The sequence below is a fragment of the Mirounga angustirostris genome, unplaced genomic scaffold (assembly GCF_029215605.1).
Source record: "Mirounga angustirostris isolate CCGP_5_RB_7025 unplaced genomic scaffold, mMirAng1.0.hap1 SCAF_2, whole genome shotgun sequence".
Lineage (NCBI taxonomy): Eukaryota > Metazoa > Chordata > Mammalia > Carnivora > Phocidae > Mirounga > Mirounga angustirostris.
This window is the reverse complement of record NW_026991710.1, coordinates 98,355,302-98,371,732: the sequence shown is the minus strand read 5'-3', so window position 1 is coordinate 98,371,732 and position 16,431 is coordinate 98,355,302. Positions and strand designations below refer to the sequence as shown.

Sequence of the window (16,431 nt, the reverse complement as noted above, 5' to 3'; positions counted from 1 at the left end):
TTTGTTTTTCAGTTATACTTAAAATTGTTTGCCTTACTTTTAAGTTCATTCATACATATCTTTGATCACGTTCTGGTTTCTGATTTATTGTTTGTTCTGAAAAGAAGAAAGAGCAAATCACTGGTATTGTAACTTTCAGACAGTGTATGCTCTCCATATGTTTCATGACTAGGCTAAATTTTAGAAAAGAACTCTACGGTTTTTATAAAGCATTTTCAGATGGTCCATTCTGAAAGCCAATGCATTTAAATTTTAAATCGAGTCACAGTTAATATATTTCTATTTCATTTGCACAGAGATCTGGCTGTATATTAAATTTCCCTTACATTTGTCAAATTGCAATCTTCCTTTGTCCTCAGCAACCCCCCTCTCATCCCCAAGACCCAGGATGCCTCCCCCCCCGCCCCTCCACACACACACACTCTATATCAGAAAAAGGTCTTTCCTACCCCCAGGATCTCAGTACCTACACTTATCTTGCCCTATTAATTGTCCTATTAATTATTCTTGTCCTTGATGCTTCTTCTAACCCTAATATAAGCAGAGTAGTACTTTAGGTTTCCCTCAAGGCCCTAAATATTTTAAATTAAATGGTGCTAACAATAAAAGATGAGATCTTTTCTTGTAGGCAAAATAATGGGATTCTAATGGTAGAACTCGGTGCCTTGGGAGGCCAGTGTGGAAGAAGTTTATGGCTGAACTTGTCAGTGTCTCTGTAACCAAACTATTTCCATTGCTAGGGCTGCCACAGTGTGTTTCCAACTCCTTTGCCACTTGCTACAAGGAAAAAAGAGACTAAATAAGGTGAGTTTCACTGCCAATATACCACCTAACAAAAATCCACACCATGAAGACCATGAAAGGCAACCTTATTTAGCCAGTGTGGTAAACAATGAGCCCTTTAGCCAAATGGTAAACAAGGTCTACATTGATCTTCCTCTGACTGAGCACTTGTTTTTAAATTCTGTGTTTCTCCTTGTCCCATTTTCAGTCTATATTAGGTGACTGTGGGCAGTTAAAGATTAGGGCAGGATCCCTGGGGTGGGGGTGGGGCCAGGATGTGGGAACTGACTGTCTGCTAGATGGGCAGACAACATATCACCATTATTGAGACTCAGTTCTGGAAGGATGCACACATAACCCAAACAGGGCAGCTGCCAGGCTAATGTTAAATGACAAATCTGATAGGATGATCAGTTATTTACCAGCCTTCAGGGTGTCCTATATGGTGCTAACCCTGGGAGGAGAGAAAGGATAACAAAGGTGTAAAAACTTATAGCCGGTGAGGCTAAGGATGCATGGGTTTTGGTTTGTGTGAAAGGCCTATCCATTCTCCTTATGGCTAATTGGCTTGCTGTATCTTCCATGGTTTCTATTTTTCTACATCGAGGAAGGTCCAGCTTACAATCAATCTCATTACCCAGACATAGCAAGGGCAGAATAGTTATAAGCAGTGCTGTGCTGATCATCCCACCAGCCAAAGTGAGACAGTACAAGACAGATAGGTGAGTTTGCAACTGGTCTCACTATAGCAAAGGCCTAAGGGCACCTACAGGGGTAAGAGGAACTGTTACAACCGTCATTTAGTTAATGTTTGTTAGGTGGTGCAGTTGGTCACGTATCGTTCTACAGTTTTGTAACCTGCTCTGCCTATAAATCGAGGGTGAAATGTTCCACCTTAATCTGAAAGGAGAAATCAAGTCCCCCAAATTGTGCGTGTGTATATATGTACTAAACAACATCACATAAACACATATATACAGTGCTTGTGGTCCCAGTCAAAAAGTAAGTGGAAGAGAGAGGAAGAATTAAAACCAGATGAAACTGAGAAAATATGTCTAAAGTGGACAAAGAGCTTTTTCTTAAAAAAAAAAAACACAACTTTTAACTTCATCATACTTTTTTAGCCTTACTCTTGCATTACAGAGGAGGAAACTGACATTCTGAGAGATTAAGTAAAACCCCCACGCATCATCTTTGAAAATTATAGAGATGGAATTAACCATTTGTTTTGTCTGATCCAGAGGCTCTTGTATTTTCACTATACTGTGCAGAAATGTCTATCTTCCCAATCTCCGAATTTCTCTGTATTGATATCTTCATAACAAATATAAAGAAGCAGCATTGAGAACTGTCAGAATAATTATTTCAATGTGCTCCTTATCGATTCCCTTTAGAAGAGAGCATCCCAACATGTGGTTTATTTTGGCTGGGGTCCTTTTTACTTATAACATTTGTGGCTCTTTTCCATTTCATGTGTTTCTCGTTTGCAAGCTTCTAGAGTTCCTCATGGTGTCTATTCTCAGGGTGCTTTCCTTTCCTTCAGCTGTGCAAATACTAAAGTTATTCAAGTGCTGAACATAAATGGAAACATGTGCCATTTGCTGTGCAGACCTCTCCTTCCTTTCCTGTCTGCTGTACCACACACACAAACACACTTATTACCTTCAGGGCCAAAAATAAGAAGCAAATCCAACTCTATCAAAATAATCCATTTATAGGCAAACCCAGGGTTTTACCTGCCTTCCTCTGCAAATTTATTTCTCTTGCTTAAGCATTTCCTTCTAGGCTCTTAAATTAAGCGTTAAGGTAAACTGAGGTGAAAAGGAGAGTTAAACAGAACCCGATGACCAGCTTGTCAAGGATGGCTCACAGAATAGGGTTGGGAACTTGGAAAGAAAGAAAGTAAGTTTCATATACAGGAATATTAAGACACAAGTTGCCAAAGCAAACCCGCAAATCATTTTTTTTCCTTTGCTTGCATAATCCCAGCATTTATCCAGAACTTTGTCACATTTCCTTTCATGATTCTAGCCAGCCTGTATTTTTCCTACAGTCTATGGAAGCATTTTCTTTGACAGTTTTCTCACCTGCAAGAAAATGTACCCCTGCTATTATATACAAATTTAGCATGACCTAATTAAATAAAGGTTCATTAAAGAAAACATGAAGTTTTTTAAAGAATGTATAGGCCACAATTTTTTGCGAAGTCTCTGGATTTCACAGCTATGTATCACATGCTAGAGTATCAGCAGCATTGACTCTAAGATAAGGACAACCATAGCATCAATGTCTTAGAGCAGTTCCGTGGCATGGTGCTTATCACAATGCCTGGCTCATTAAGTGTGTAATAAAAGTTAACCATCATTATTATTATCATCAAAAGTTTAACTGTAGCATAAACATGTGAAAGGATGACAAGCAAAATATGTGAAGTCACCTTAAATAACAATAGCTTAATTCCCATTTGCCAATGAGACACAGAGAGGTTAGATCACATGCTAAAGGTCACACAGATAGAAAAAACAGAATGGCTCCTTAACCAAGAAAGATGAATATGACTTGAGCTGTGGTATTAATACACAGAAATAAAGCATGTGTAGATCAGAAGAGGGATTGCTAAGAAATAAAGCATCCAGAAACGAACAGTGAAGGTTCGTGTACTTGTTAAGTATATATCCTATGTGAAAGTGATTTGTCAGTGTTATCACAACCTAATGGCATTAATAAATAAGAATAACTCTCCATATTCTGAATCTGCTCACCATCCAAATGTCCACTAATTTGCTCGTTTCCCATGAGTTTGCCTAAATCCAACCCACCTACTACTTTATTTCATTAAACTATGACACATTTTAAAAGTAAAAAATTCAGTGTCTCGTAAATGTTGAGTAAGAGAGTAAAAAAATGAATAAGAAAAAGTTAAAGAAATTAGATAAGAACCAGGAGAGCAAAGTTCAAAAGAAAAGAGGATTTCCAGGCACTGTTAATTTCTACAGAGAGTGACATATGAGAAAAGGTTATTGGATTTGGCAAGAAGTCAGTCTTTGGCAGAAGAGAGACATCGTCTTAATGTGGTAGTCACAGAACCCAAATAGAAAGGATTTAAGGCAATAATGAGTGGTTAGGGAGTGTAAGCTGCAAATGGAAACTATTTATTTGAAAGGATTGGCCATGAACTAAAGGGGAGAAAGAGTTCAGTAGCTAAAAGGAAAACAAGTTGCAAGTGTGTGTGAGTGTGTGTGCATGCATGTTTTGGAAGAGGAAATTCGAACATGTTTGGAGATAAAAGAGAAACAAATACTCATCTGTGAAGCAATAAGAATTTTGATAATTTGAGATTTGGAGTGGTACACATCACTGTAGATGTAGGTCTATGATGGTTGATCATTGGAGAGAAATCCTGGTAGGAGGAAAGAAGTATGTGACATGCAATGTTTAAAAGGAAATGTGCAGTGAGATTTGGTATCAGGGCCAGGTGGTGCCATCAGGAGGATCTCCAGCATGCCATCACCAAGATAAATTTGCAAGGGACCAGGTTCTGAGCAGGTCCAGACATGCCAGCTTCCCAACTGCATTAGTCTTAGTAAGGCTGTGCCCCATCAGTTCGTGAAATTACGTTTAAGACAGTCATAAGTGGCTGAATCTGACCTCTCTCCCAGCCTTTTCACCTGTATTTCCAAATTGCAATTAGCACTCCCATTTTGGCATCCTACAAGCAGCATAACATTAACATATCCCAAACTGGGCTCATCGTCTTTCCTCTCAAATGAGTTCCTCATCCTGAATTCCCCATATACACATATAGAGAATGTAAACATCACTACCTACACTGCAGACCAAGCCAGGAATCATCATAGAATCTTCTCTTTTCCTTTTCCCCTTACAATCTAATCAAGCACTTAAAATCACTTTTAGTCTGGGGAATGGAAGTCTACTTCAACCCCATTTCTCTCACCCAAAGGAAGAGAGGAGATAATAACTTGTGTGTTGTCTCTCAAGACACAAATCTGGCCAGGGTGGGTGGTGACTATAGTCACAGTGTTGGTAGGTCCTACAAGTGGGCCTTGTTCCATTTTTAGCTCTCTATTCCAACCACGCAGCAACGGCTCTAAGGCAACTGCAGTCCAAGCCTTCTTGCTCTTCTCTCCTGTTTTTCATTTCATATGATTGACAAGATTATATTAAAATTATCTTTGGGCTTGAGGTTGTTAGGCTTTCAGGTCTCTACTCATGTTCATTGTTTGGGAACCTGAAGTTTTGCTAACAGTAGGTTTTCCCCTCTACCTCTCTTGGTGAGTTTCCATTGATTTTTCCATAGCTTCCATCTACAAATAGTTTCACCTCCTTGTAACCTTTTCTAATGTTCCCAAGTAGTTTGTGCTTGCTCTTGGGTCACTTGCTCTTCTGGGTTATGTTGTATTGTGTTTAAATGTACAATACATCTATTATGTATTCAATCTCTTTGTTCTGACAAGTCTCTAATGTTTTATTCCCTAGTAAATTAAGTCACTTTGTAATCCCAGTGCTAATGAGAGTAATGGCATATTGTAGTCATGTGGCAAATATTGGTTGGATAGCATAGTATAATGCATGACATATGGCAGGAATATAATGGATTTTAGTTCCTTTCACCACTGTTAACTTAACCATTCATTCTTCATTCTTACCTCTTGATTCCATGATATGCAGTGGTGGGTCAAGAAGTGATACTGGTTAGGAGAAATTTACCTCCCTTATTTTGTGTCAAAACCCTTGAAGCCGAAATAGTGTGCATGCCATGCAAACACAACCTCAATATATCTCAAATATACACATATATCTTCAGTCAAAAATGCTTCTTCAGTATTAGAAAGGTTTTCTTTTTTTATTGAAGCATAGTTGACACATAATGTTACATTAGTTTCAGGTGTTCAATACAGTGATTTGACAGCTCTATACATTATGCTGTGCTCACAGTGTACTACCACTTGTCACCACACAATGCAATTATAATACGAGAAGCTTGGTCTCTTGATTCCAGAAAACCATATACTCCTGATTTTCCTCCCGTTTCTTCTTAGTTTATTCATTCAAAAAATATTGATTGAGCAAGTGGCATGTATTAGGTATTATTCTAGGCACTAAGTAGTAAATCAAACTTTAAAAATTCCTATCTTCATGGAGCTTACATTCCAGTTGGAGAGATAGGCATAGGGCAAGATAAACAGGTAAAATATACCATATGCTAGATACGATAATTATAAAGAAAAACAATAAAGTAGAGAAGGCAGGCAGCATTGTTGGGGAGAGTGATTGTGATTTTAGAATGACCAAAGAAGGCCCCATTGAAAAGGTGACATTCGAATAAAGACCCAAAGGAAAGGCAAGAGGAAGCCACATGGATGTATTAGGAGAAGAATATTCCAGGAAGACGGAGCAAGTACCCCAACGTGTTAACATGTCTGGCATATTTGAGAGAAGTGAAGAGGCTAGTGTGACTAGGGCAAAGTAAGGGAGAAAGAAGTCAGGAGATTGGTCAGAGGTACGTTGGTCTTCTATTTCTACATGTATTTCTACATCTCACTTAAGCGTCTTCTCAAAAGGTAGCTAGAACCTTTTAAAAATCAAATTTAACTCCTCTGCTCAAAAACGCTCTAATGGGTTCATATCCTAGAGTAAAATCCAGCCCTAAGAATAGCCTAAAATTATCCTCCACACTCTTACCATCTGATAACTCTCTGACCACATCTTCTATTCCCTCTCTTGCACTTGCTGCTCTAGACCTCCAAATTTCTTTGCTTTGCTCAAACATTCTAGGCTGTTCCTTCTGCCAGGAACACATTCTTCCAGATAGCCGTGTGACTCTGTCCCAAACCACTTCAGGTCTTTACTCAATACCACCTTCTCAGTGAAGCATTCCTTGTCTACCCTGTTAAAAAATACAATACCTCTTCCCTCCAGAATTCCTCCACCTCCCTGATTTAATTTTCTCCGTAATACTAATCACTATCTACCATATTTATGTAAATGCCACGAAGGCACAAACTATTATCTGTTTTTTGTTCTCTGCTGTATTTCTGACACCAAGAATAGTATCTGACACATTGTTGGCACTTAATATACTTTAATAAATGGATGGATGGGATGAATGAATGCAATAAACATACAATCTAAGCAAAAAGTCTGCTTGCTATGCAAATGTTGTTTCAAACTTGTCTCCTATAAGCTCTTCCCTCAAAATTCCCTCACTTAGGCTCCTCCTAAAAAATGCTGAAACGCCCATAGATGGTACAGTAGAAAGTACATGTGGTTGGGGCTCAAGAGTCATACTGAGGGCTTGTTGAGGTCATGCCTATGGAAGGCATTTATAAAAATGAGTAAAGTGTGGTTTTTGTTTTTGAGGATTTCATAGTGCAATTGGGGAGAAAGTTGTATACTATGTGACTTGCATAAAAAGAAAAAGTTTTAATGTAAATATTCACAACTTTCCCTTTGGGTGGCAATTCCTAAATAATTTTTTGAGCTATGGCAGCAGAGAGCAGCAAATTTGAAACTTGCTTGATTTACATTAAAGAGAAAGAGGAGTCCTTGAAATTTTTCTTCTGCAGAAGAAGGCCATATTGGAAGTGAAGGAATTAAATGGTGATAGTAAGATGGATGGAATATGATCAAGCAATAATTATGGCCTGAGATTTTAGCAATAGGGTGCATGGAGGGGAATGAAAAGAAAGATTTTGGAATGGCTTTCATAAGAATTGGAGGAAGCAAGTGGATAAAGAAAAGTTTTAGATATTTATGGATCAAGCAAAGGAACTGTCCTTTCTTTCCTCTAGAATATTTTCAGTTTTATGGCCATTTTTTCTTTGTAAGAGCACCCAAATGATTTGGTTGCAAATATACCTCTAAGAAGCTGAGTCAATTCATTTAACATTGCTACTTGGTGTGGAAAATGTCTTGTTTCAAAATGATAATTTCAGTTTTGCCTAATCACTATGTAGCAGTTCATTCTGACCACAAGTAGCAAAGAAGATGAGGGGCTGTTCTTAGTTTTTTATTAAACCATGCCATCAGCATAGAAGAGAATGTTAAGGGAACTATTGCATCTGGTACTTTTACAATCAGAATCTATGAATCTATACGTGTATAGGAAGCTCCTTTTTATCTAAGAAGCACTGCATTTATACTTTCATTAGTTACTCTCTTGAGTATTTTCCCCTTTTTTCCTCTTTTGTTACTTTCCTTCTCCTTTTTTTTTGGCTGAGATTTTATGTTAAATCATTTTACACCACAAAAAAATCATAAAATTTCATTAATGTTAAATATTTTTCCCATTCCTCCCCCCCCATCTTTTTATGGAGGGACTCATAATTGATCAGTGATTGATGAACTGGTCCAAACAAGGACTAGAAAGACAATTGTCTACCTTCCCTGTTGAGGGATCTCTGAGTGGGGGATTTTTGTATCCCACAAGTGGATTATCACAGGATCAATTGGTGGGTGAGGATACATTATGAAAAAAAATCTCAATTTATTCTTAAAATTTCCAAATTGTATTTACTTAGTTGAATTGACTAGAACGCTAGGGCTCTGAGACTACTGGGGCAATAACCAGAAGTTCCCAGGTGATGTATATCTCAAGAGAAGCATTGCTACCACCACTACCATCAGCATTTATAACAGCTATCGTTTCTATACCCCTTATGGTGTATCAGAGACTGTTCTAGTTGTTTTACATAAATTAACTCATTTAATCTTCACAACCCCCTAGATAAGTTCTGTTATCATCACCTCTTTTTTACAGGTAAAGAACAGAAATGCAGAAGACTAAGTAACCTGCCCTAGCTCAGAAGCATTGTTGCAAACACTCAAACCCAGGTTGTTTGGCTTCACAATAGATGCTCTTTACACTGTCTCTAATAGTGATGAAGGTCCAGACCATCACAATTCATATCTCCCCATTAGATTTAAAATCTTTAAGGTAGACATGTCTTTTACTCTTAGTGAGATGCTTGTTGTCTTACGTATACCTGTTGCTGTAAAAACTTGATGCTTTAGGAATAAAGCCATTAGCAGAGAGAGAGACCTGAATAACCAATTTAGCTGATTCTGGGACAGATTCTGTTTCCTGTGTGCAGAAAATTTACAAAGTAGCCATGAATTGGATCTACTTTTAATGTAGATAACACCACTAAGTCTTACCTTACATAGTTGAGCCTTGAACAGCATGGGTCCAATTATACACAGATTTTTTTCTGATAAATACAGTGCAGTACTGTAAGTACATCATTTTCTCTCCCTTACGTTTTTCTTAAAAACATTTTCCTTTCTCTAGCCTACTTTATTGTAAGACTACATTCTATAATATGTATAAAATACAAAGCACACGTTAATCAACTGTTTATGTTATCAGTAAGGCTTCCGGTCAACAGTAGGCTATTAGTAGTTAAGCTTTGGGGGAGTCAAAATTATATGCAGATTTTTGACTGTGGGGAACTGGGGGGGTTGGTGCCCCTAATCCCCATGTTGTTCAAGGGTCAACTGTATATTTCAATGGCCCATCCCATAGTAAACTGCAGCAGGTGAACTGTCTCTGTGTGAAGAAAGACTCAGGCAAATTTATTTTCCTTAGGCAACACGCAGTGGGAAAATATCTCACTTAAGAATTTGTTCTTTACCTGTTTACTAAACAATTGCAGGGAAAAAAATAGATGATTTTTTTAAGGAAATATGTATTTACTTAATGTATTTATGTATGTATTGAGTGTGTATTTAGAAATACTTTTTCTTTTAATGGTCTATTTCCCCCAATTTTATTACTAATATATGAACATTATATGTAAGTTATGAAGCACAATTTTAAAATGAATACCTGTGAATATATTGCTCAACTTAAGAAATAGAATGCTATCAATGCTATTGAAGCACATATCCGTCCCTTCTATCTTTTCCCTGCTTCCCTGTCCCTTCCCAGAAATACTCATAATAATAAATACTTTAAGTCATTTCCTAGGTCATCTTCATGGTTTTTCCAATGAGCACGTATATATTGCTAAACTTGTAGTTTGCTTTGGGTTATTTTTGAACTTTGTAAAATATTAACAAATTATCTATATTCTTCAGCAACTTCCTTTTCACTGAAAAAAGTTTCTAAGATTCATCCATGTTATGTTATAGCTGCAGGTTAATGATTTTCACTACTGTTTAGTATTCATTGTATGAATATACCACACTTTTACTAATTCAGTCTCTTACTGAGAGGTATTTGTTTTTGTTTTGTTTTTCCATTAGAAGCAGTGTTGCTACAAACACTAGTACATGTCTCTTGGGGGGCACTTATGCAAGAGATTTTCTGGAGAATAAAGCTAGGAGTTAAATTTGGAGCTTGTAATGATTACACCAATATATCCTCCTACTAGCAGCCTTTAAGAGTTCTACTACATTTTGCATCCTCCACAACACCTGGCAGGTGAGACTTTAACACTGTCATCAATCAAATAGCTGCAAAAGGTGGTTTTATTTGTATTTCCCTGATAACTAAAGTAAGGTTGTGGCCTTCCCAAGTTTATTGGACATTCATTCATATTTCTCTTTGAGAAATGTCTGTTCTTTGTCTCTTTCTCTACTGAGTTGTTTGCATTTTTCATCTTGATTTTTAAGAATTGTTGAGTAGTCTGGTAACTAATCCTTCCTTAGCTATTTGTAAAGTGAGTACCTTTCTGTTTTCCTTTTTTGACTATGTTTTGACATCTTTTTTTTTATAGCTTTGTTTTAAACAAAGCTTAACCTTTTATGTATTTGAAGACATCAAATCTTTTAGTTTATGATTGGGGCTTTTTCTGTCTTTTCTAAACTGTAGTCATAAATCTATTCTATTTTCTTCTAAAATTTACAAAGTTTTGCTTTTTCACATTTAAGGTCTTATTCCATCTGAAATTAATTTTTTGTGGGGTATGAGGTAGTGATCCAATTTTATTTTTTATTCAGATGTATAGCATTTGTCCTAGCTTTAATTGTAGAATAGTGCATCTTTTTAAGCTAATCTAGAAATTCAACTTTGTCATATATTAAATTTTTATATATGTTTAGGTCTGTTTCTGTGACAGCTATTATTTTCCATTGGCCCATTAATGTTTTTCCATTTCAATATTACACATTATTAAATTTTATAACTTTATAATGAATCCATATTTGGCAATGCAAGTACTCTCTTCTTGTTCTTCTTTAAGAAGATTTTGGCTCAGGGACGCCTGGATGGCTCAGTCAATTAAGCGTCTGCCTTCGGCTCAGGTCATGATCTCGAGGTCCTGGGATCAAGCCCCTCATCGGGCTCCCTGCCTCGCGGGGAGCCTGCTTCTCCCTCTGCCTGCCGCTCCCCCTGCTTGTGTGTGCTCTCTCTCTGACAAATAAATAAATAAAATCTTTAAAAAAAAGAAGATTTTGGCTCATTGTGGATCTTCCACATACATTTTCAAATTATCTTGTTCGGGTCAAGAACTGTGAGAGCAGTGAGATTTTACAATATTTGCAAGCCAACAGGTTATCTTACTACAGTTTCATAGATACTGGCAGAAGATACGAACTCCTGTGTCATTAGTTAAGGCACAGCAAGCAGCCTGAGCTTCATGTTTGCATCAGTTCTTGTTTCCAAGTGCAATTGGGCAGCATGGATGGGTTCAGATGGATGCCTGCATATGCACTGGGTTGCATTTTAGGAGAGAAACCCTAAGCCTAGGGAACTTGAATCTTTTTTAATTGGCAGTAAATGTTGACTACTTTTTGCTCCAGAAGGAGACACTGTATCTTCCAAGGCTATTCACTATACAAACATCCCTGACAAGTTAATCCAGAACAAAAGACAGTGTCTCTTATCTTTTAATTTTTCATGTATTCTCTTATTTTTAAACTTTCTGCTACAGCTACAGTATGCCCCCTTTTCATTCCTCACATTGTTGATTTTTCACTTTACGTTTTTGCTTGAATCAACTTTGCTGGGGTTTGTTAATTTTATTAGTCTCTCCAAAGACCAACATTTCATTTTGTTTCTCTTCTATTACATGCTTGTTTCTATTTCCATTCTTTTCCATATGATTTTCCTCTTCCAGCTTTCTTTGGGTTTATTTATTATTTAATTCCAGTATTTAAAATTTTTTATTACACTCTTCTCTTTAACTCTTGAGTTACCATAATTGTGGTTAAAACTTTGCAAACAGAGAGAATTATTTTTAGCTCTCATTTTATTTTTAATTTCTGTGTTCTGTGATAAGCTATCAGCTACAACAAACAATTCCAAATTTCAAAGGGCTTAACGCAGTACAAGTTTATTTCTTGTTCATTTAAAGTCCATCCTGATTATTTCTATGTATGACACAGAGAGTAAGCTTCTTCCCTTTTTTAAATTGCCAACATTCTCAACGTGCAGCTCTCTATGTTTTAGATGAAAAGGAAGCAAGAGTGTACAAGATTGCACAGGATATTCTGTGTTCAGACCTGAAATTACATGCATCACTTCTTCCTACATTCCATAGGACAGAGCTAAGTCTTCTAAATATAAAAGGGATTCTAGGGGTGCCTGGGTGGCTCAGTTGGTTGAGCGTCTTGCCTTTGGCTCAGGTCATGATCCTGGAATCCCAGGATCGAACCCCACATCGGGCTCCCTGCTCAATGGAGAGTCTGCTTCTCCCTCTGACCCTCCCCCTTCTTGTGGTCTCTTTCTCTCTCTCTCTCACTCTCTCTCTCAAATAAATAAATAAAATCTTTAAAAAAAAAGGGGGGGGATTCTAAAACTGGGGTTTAACTCTATGACCAGGACTGATAGGAAAATCAGAATTCTTGCCACGATTTCTAATGGTCAGAAATGTGTTCTGTATGATACCAATTCTTTCCAATTGCTGGATGCAGACTTCTATATATATCAATGAAATCTGACTTGATAATTTTATTGTTCAAATTATTTGCAATATTGGTTTTTCTTTCTTTTATTAACTCCATTTTGTTTTTTATTGAAATACATTTGACATACAACGTTGTGTAGATTTAAGGTGCATGTGTTGATTTATAACATTTATATGTTATAATATGATTGCCCAACTGTAGTGATAGTTAACATCTTTATCATGTCACATAATTATCATTTCTTTTTTGTGGTAGGAATAATTAAGATCTAGTCTCTTAGCAAGTTTGGCAATTATAATACAGTATTGTTTGTATATTCAGTACACTGTGCTTTATAGATCTCTAGAACTTCTTTATTGGTTGCAACTTTGATGGTTTTATTACTCTAAGTATTTTTTTAAAAGATTTTTTAATTTATTTAACAGAAAGAGATAGCGAGAGCAGGAACATGAGCAGGGTGAGTGGGAGAGGGAGAAGCAGGCTTCCCGCTGAGCAGGGAGCCCGATGCAGGGCTCGATCCCAGGATCCTGGGATCATGACCTGAGCCAAAGGCAGACGCTTAACAACTGAGCCACCCAGGCACTCCTTATCTACTCTAAGTATTAATGACTAAAAGATATGTGATAGATATTTCCCACAAATATTTGCATTTGTCAATTTCTCTTTGTAGTTCTTTTTGTTTATATGGTATTTATTTTGAGGCTATGATAACAAATAATATAAACCTATAAATGTGATATTCTTTTGATTATATCTTGTTATTTTTATAGAGTTTTCTTCTTTACTAGTAGTATTTTTTTCCTTGAAAGAATAATTTTGGGGGCACCTGGGTGGCTCAGTTGGTTAATGGTCTGCCTTCAACTCAGGTCATGATTCCAGGGTCCTTGGATGGAGCCCCACATCCAGCTCCCTGCCCAGCGGGGAGCCTGCTTCTCCCTCTGCTACTCGCCCTGTTTGTGCTCGCTCTCTCTCTATTAAATAAAATCGTTTAAAAAAAAGAATTTTGTCTGACATTAATTATGGCTATATTACTTTCTTTTGGTTAAATTTGCCTGGTTGTCCTGAAACTCTGACTAGATGTATTTTGGACTTCCTCTGTTTTCTTTATGTCTTCAACTCTTTTGTTGTTGTTGTTGTTATGCAATATGGAATATATTGTCATTGTCAAAGCTTCAAATGATACAGAAATATAAGGAATATACATTTAAGTTTCTTTCTTTTTCTTTCTTTCTTTCTTTCTTTCTTTCTTTCTTTCTTTCTTTCTTTCTTTCTTTCTTTCTTTCTTTCTTTTTCTTTCACTTTTTTGATGCAGTGTTCCATGATTCATTGTTTGCATATAACACCCAGTGCTCCATGCAGAACGTGCCCTCTTTAATACCCATCACACGACTAACCCATCCCCCCACCCCCCTCCCCTCTAGAACCCTCAGTTTGTTTCTCAGAGTCCATCATCTCTCATCGTTCGTCTCCCCCTCCGATTTCCCCCCCTTCATTTTCCCTTCCTACTATCTTCTTTTTTTTTTTTTTAACATATAATATATTATTTGTTTCAGAGGTACAGGTTTGTGATTCATCAGTCTTACACAATTCACAGCGCTCACCATAGCACATACCCTCCCCAATGTCTATCACTCAGCCACCCCATCCCTCCCACCACCCCATCACTCCAGCAACCCTCAGTTTGTTTCCTGAGGTTAAGAATTCCTCATATCAGTGAGATCATATGATACATGTCTTTCTCTGATTGACTTATTTTATTTAGCATAATACCCTCTAGTTCCATCTATGGCGTTGGAAATGGCAAGATTTCGGGGGTTTTTATGGCTGCATAATATTCCATTGTATATATATACCACATCTTCTTTATCCATTCATCTGTTGATGGACATCTTGGCTCTTTCCATAGTTGGGCTATTGTGGACATTGCTGCTATAAACATCGGGATGCACGTACCCTTTCAGATCCCTACTTTTGTATCTTTGGGGTAAATACCCAGTAGTGCAATTGCTGGATCATATGGTAGCTCTATTTTCAACTTTTTGAAGAACCTCCATACTGTTTTCCAGAATGGTTGCACCAGCTTGCATTCCCACCAACAGTGTAGGAGGGTTCCCCTTTCTCCGCATCCCTGCCAACATCTGTCGTTTCCTGACTTGTTTATGTTAGTCATTCTGACTGGTGTGAGGTGGTTCCAAAGAAGACATCCAAATGGCCAACAGACACATGAAAAAGTTCTCAACATCGCTCGGCATCAGGGAAATCCAACTCTTTTTAAAAGTATTTCCCATCTTTTTATCTCTATTGCTGTATTCTGTGTAATTTCTCTTTTTGCATAAGAATTTTCCATGTTATTAATTGTATCCACCATGGTATGTATCTGCTGCTTTTAATCCCTACATTGAATATTTACTTTTAATTATTATACTCTTATTTCTAGATCTCTTTTCCCAAATCTACCTAATCTCTTGCTTATTAGTGAGGTTTTTACCTTCCCCCTTCCCCTTTTAAAACTTCTTTAAACATATAAATATATTTTCTAATATATTCTCTGTATTTGTACATTTCCAGTATTCAAGTTCCTATTGTTTATAGTTTCTATAACAATGTTTGTGGTGGATTAGTTTTTTCTCATGTGTTTTGTGATTTTTCTTTTATTGCAAACTTTTCTTCACAATAAAACACAATCTTTTGGACTCTAATTCATTCCTCCAGGGAGGATCTGTGTTTCTTTCTGGCACTTGTATGAGGACATTACAGACCTGGGTCTAGTTTAAATGGATCCAGAAATGAAAATTTTTAGCTTACAGTTTTCCATATCATGTAAACAGTGTAAATTTTGATCCTAAATGCATGGCTAAAACTTCCAGGGGCTACAAATTCTCAGGAGAGCTTTGGCCCTGTATTTAAATCTCTTTTAGGGGCACCTGGGTGGCTCAGCCATTAAGCGTCTGCCTTCGGCTCAGGTCATGATCCCAGGGTCCTGGGATCGAGCCCCGCATCGGGCTCCCTGCTCAGCCAGGAGCCTGCTTCTCCCTCTCCCACTCCCCCTGCTTGTGTTCCCTCTCTAGCTGTCTGTCTCTCTCTCTGTCAAATAAATAAAATAAAATCTTAAAAAAAAAAATAAATCTCTTTTAGACAATTTTCTTTGCTGCTTGCCTCTGTGAAGGGTTGTTTATTCAATTATTTCCAGTGAACTCTTTTCCTGCATACCTGGCTTTTCCTGAGCATGGCTTTCATGCTGGAGGGTCACTAATGGAGTTTTCTGCTCTGGGAAGATGAAAGTTCTAGGCATCCTGGATATATAGATTCTCCCAGGGCACCCAACTGCTTCTCACTTACTTCCTTAAACTCATACTCCTGCTTAATTACTGGAAGCCTCCTCCATTTATTGTATACAAAGTATATATATATATACGAAGTATAATATGTATATATACATTTATACATTATATACAAAGTGCTTTTAGGATTTTACCTAGCATTTTTTCAGTGAATTAAGAGAATTCTGAATGAATGTCTTTGTTATTTTTTTAAGTAGCATTTAAATACAGTTGAAATCAGTACAGATATTTGTGGGAGAGATCATAATTTCTGCAATCTATTGCCAATGCGGGGTGCCTTGGTGAATTGTGGGTCCTTTGAAATGACTCCTCCACCAATGATCAGAATTGGTGAATTCTGAATGGCATATAGATTGGAACTACAGTTCATATGAGGCATGTGAAAACACAGTGCTTGCCCTCCCACTAAGTGACTTTGTTAGCCTCTCTGGTGTCA

The 16,431-nt window shown here is 37.2% G+C and overlaps 1 long non-coding RNA gene across 6 annotated transcripts in view; it reads left to right on the top strand.

Annotated features, from left to right (window-relative positions):
• Nucleotides 1-16,431, top strand: part of LOC123848292 (uncharacterized) — a 74,461-nt gene that overhangs the window by 20,353 nt on the left and 37,677 nt on the right. For 2 of the 6 annotated variants that reach the window (XR_008506545.2, XR_006791753.3), the window contains exon 3: nucleotides 741-804. The exons of 2 other annotated variants lie outside the window; for them this stretch is intronic. This is a non-coding gene — a long non-coding RNA (uncharacterized LOC123848292). 2 more of the 6 variants (XR_010409510.1, XR_010409509.1) reach the window with 2 other exon arrangements.